Here is a 4,557-nt window from a genome sequence, read left to right on the forward strand (position 1 = left end):
AGATGCGCACATTGACAAACGGACACATCCAATCATATGTCGTTGTTTATAGAGTCTCTAGAATATCTCTAGGCATATGGCGTTGTGGTTGGATGTGATAAAAACGAAATAAAAACACAAATATTTTCTACAAAACTATTTTTTATTTCTCATCAGTTGCATATCCATTGCATAAACAAACGATACATAATTAAATGATGATAAAATAAACGGTGCACATCATTCTGTGTCCAAATGAACAGCAGACAACTGGACGATGTCCAAGTGAACGGTGTCCAAATGAACAGTGCGCATCCTTCTGTGTCCAAGTGAACAGTGGGCGATTGAACGTTGTCCAAGTGAACGGTGTTCAAATGAACGGTGTCCAAGTGAACTGTGTCCAAATGAACGGTGTCCAAGTGAACAGTGTCCAAATGAACGGTGTCCAAGTGAACAGTGCGCACCCTTCTGTGTCCAAGTGAACAAACAAGCAATTCCACGGTGTCCAAGTGAACGGTGTACAAATGAACAGCACGCATCGTTCTGTGTCCAAGTGAACAGTGGACAACTGAACGGTGTCCAAGTGAACGGTGTCCAAGTGAACGGTGTCCAAATGAACGGTGTCCAAGTGAACGGTGTCCAAATGAACGGTGTGTAACTGAACGACGTGCATTTTCTTTCGTGTCCAAAAACAACGGTGCCCAAAAGTTTCGTGTCCAAACGCACCGTGTCCAATTGAACTGTGTGTCAAATGCTCTGTCCAGTGGCAACGTGTCCAATTGTACTGTGTCCAAGTGCACCGCTCCCATTGATTTACCTCGTTCTGATCGACCATCAACGTGCAAAATTGATGAAAACATAGAAAAAGTGAAAAAAATGGTGCTTGAAAATCGTCGTAACAGTTAATAGAGAGTATTATTTAGGCGTTATGAAACATTTGCGTGAGAATATTCGTCGAAAAAGACCAGATTTATAGAAAGACAATTCATGGTTCTTGCATCACGATAATGTTCCATCGCACACATCGATTCTTGTACGGGAATTTTTAACCAAAACTCAACGAACGTGATTCCGCAAGCACCGTATTCATCTGACATAGCTTCTTGTGACATTTTTCCGTTTTCTAAACTCAAGTTGCCACTCCAAGGAAAGCGTTTTGAATCAATTGATGCCATAAAAGAAAATTCGCAACGATAGCTGAAGGCAATATCAATTTCAGTGTACAAAAAGTGCTTTGAGAACTAAGTCAAGTGTTAGCACCAGTGCATTGCATCAAATGGAGAGTATTTTGAAGGAAATAAAAAAATATTACTGAATAAACAATTACTTTGTGTTTTATTTAATTCTAGTTAAACAATTATTTTTTTAAATTATAATAATATATTTGAAGTAATATATTAATCTTATTCGCTCACTATTTCATGACGACTTATCTCTTTTTTTCTTTTCTTCTTAAGGTTCAGCAATACACGATAACGAATATTCGTAGTAATATTCATAACATAACCGGTTATATAAATTATATTTATATATGGTGAAATATAACAAAATATAAGTAATAATATTTGTAATTAGTTACGTAAATAATTTTGTTATACTATACACATTATATAAGAATAATATAATGAACGAAATAGAAATATTTTAATATTCCGAATAATATAAACATTATAATATAATATATTATAATATAATATTTTACAAATTAAATTTCAATTTAAGATATAGAAGCTTAATAATATTTGAAAAATGTTAAAAACGTTTTATAAAATTTTTCATCAACAAAAATTAAATTAATTTTAAAATTTAATTAAATTAATTATCAAAATATTATTTATTCTATTGTATGTAATTGTTACAATAATGATATTGTTCGAAGAAATATTTAAAACAAAAATATTCTTTGCGCTATGCACAACGTATAAAAGCCATTTTACTATTACATCTTATATATATGTTTTTCTTCTTTAAAATAACAAAAATTTATCGGATTATCAAACTTTTCAGGCCGTGTTGATAAATATCCACTTTTGTACCAACTATATTTAAATAGATTTTGAAATCTTGGAGAAGAAAGATGATTATATATTAAACTTTGTAATTTTATTAGGAGTGTGCATTAATTTTAAGGGATTTTTTAGTAAAAGTACGGTTTTATTGTGAAAAAATGGTTACAAATTGATCATTCAAAATATTGTCCATCGCTAGCCATTACTTTGTCCCATCTTTCTGGTAATATGGATTCCACGTCGAAAGAACGACACATCTTTTGAGACTATCCACGAATCGACCCATTTTTTGGTATCCTCATAAGCATGGAAGCGCTACTCAGACAGGCTATGAGTCATCGATCGAAATAGGTGGTAATCGGAAGGAACAATATTTGGAGAATACAGCGGGTGTGGTAGGACATCCCAGTTAAGCGCTTCTAACGTTTCCTTGACCGCAACATGTGACCGAGCGTTGTCGTGCTAGAAAATTACTTTGTCGTATCTTCTCCCGTAATCTGGCCGTTTTTGCTTCAATGCTCGGTTCAATTGCATCAATTGTTGTTGGTAGCATTCCCCAGTGATGGGAATTTTCGTTGGATTAGAGCAGCTCATAATACACTACACCCAGCTGATCCTACCAAATACGGAGCATGAGCTTAGCGCCATGAATATTCGGCTTTGCCGTCGATGTTGATGGTTCGCCTGGCCTGCACCATGATTTTTTGCGCTTCAGATTATCGTAGCGTATCTACTTTTCATCACCTGTCATGATACGATGCAAAAAATTGTTTTTCTGTGTCTTTGAAACAACAATTCATATTTTGCGCCTTTCGATGTCCCTCGGCTTCAATTCGTACGGCATCCAATTTCCTTGCTTTTGAATCATTCCAATGGCCTTCAAACGTCTGGAAATCGTTGGTCGATCAACATTTAATGATTCTGCAAGTTCTTTTTACGTTTGACTCGGGTCTTGATCGAGTAAAGCTTCCATTTCCTCATCTTCAAACTTTTTCGGCTAGCCTGGACGTTTCTTGTCTTCCGTGTCAAAATTACCTTTTTTATAGCGTCGAAACCAGTACTCACATCGATGTTGAAATCGATGGAGTATAATCACCATAAACTTCCGACAGCATTCGTTGACTCTCAACAATACTTTTCTTCAAATGGAAACAAAAAAGCAAAGCTTCCCGCAAATTGCCTTTTGTTGGCACAAAATTCAACATATTCAATGCTCAAAAAAACAATGTTGTTTACACTTCGGCAAAATGACACATACTGAAAACTAAAGTCACATGTATGTGCTTTGACATGAAGGTAACAACAATATGGCCTGATGCGATATAGTACTAGTTAGGTTATTTCTTAAAAATCCTTTAAAATTAATGCACACTCTCAATATTATATTATTACGTGTATGTAAATTTATGCCATAATTATGTGAAATAACATTATCAGAGAAACATCGAACAAAATGTTTCCAAACTCTAAAGCCAAATACGTCTAAAGGTAATTTGTACAAAAGCAGTTGTTTTTTTTGGTATTGTTAAAATATTTGTTCATCTGCTGGTATAAATTCTTTTAATTGTTCCGAACAATGTCCTGTCCATGAATCAACCCAAATAGCCAAACCTGCGCGAGCAGATTTCACGCAGAATCTGTCAACAGTGTTTGTAGACAGAATGGCAATAGATTGCACACAGAATCTGTTCTGACGACAAATTGGTGACAGACTGCGCGCAAAGGCTGTTGACAGACTCTGACGACAGCCTCACGGCAGATTGCGCGTGGATTCTGTTTCGTAGATAGGCTATTTAATTTTACCAAGGGCCATATGTACGCTATTAAATGGGGTTCCACATATACACCATGTAAAACTCCGAGAGAAGTCAAGATAATTATATTGTGCAATAATAGTACACATATACACAATAAAAAACAATTTTTACTTTTTAAAATTGTATTATACGTTTCTGATAAAAAAGCAACAATAATAGAGTTCTGATAAAAAAAACAACAAATAACGAGTAGAAATATAGAATAGTACAATGGTTAAATGGCCAGTTTAAATGGGCATTTAAGGACGTACACGCACCGGCGTTAATGCCGTCCGAATATCCGTGTGACTCGCACACGATAACGCGTCACTCATCACTGCTGCGTGTAGGTGAGCCACGAGCAGCACGGAGTGGCGGAGGGAGCTAGCGGTATACGATCGTCGGACGCTTGGAGAGGGAATAGTGGTGGGAGCATAGACATATATAACTAGACTGCGCATGCTACGCTGGCCGTTAAAGCAATGAAGTGAGATAGAAAATGGCTCGGAGGATCTCTTTCTCTCTCGCACAGTAAGAAAAATGGGGGAAGCTGGATGAGAGTTGCAGGGGAACCAACGCAAGCCTCCCATTAATACTCCCCTCCCTTGCTAACCTCATGCGTATGTTTTGCCAGCGCAAGTTCAATTCTCGACAAATACATTTTTTTTTATTTATTATTTTAATACTACCTTTGGACTCGCTGATTATTGAAAACAATTACAGCTGTTAATTACATGAAGAATGATTTTAAAAAAAGTGAAAACTGAAAAAAT

This window comes from Odontomachus brunneus, unplaced genomic scaffold (genome assembly GCF_010583005.1).
Source record: "Odontomachus brunneus isolate Ranch 3 - 2012 unplaced genomic scaffold, Obru_v1 Obru_scaffold_012, whole genome shotgun sequence".
In the NCBI taxonomy this organism is placed as follows: domain Eukaryota; kingdom Metazoa; phylum Arthropoda; class Insecta; order Hymenoptera; family Formicidae; genus Odontomachus; species Odontomachus brunneus.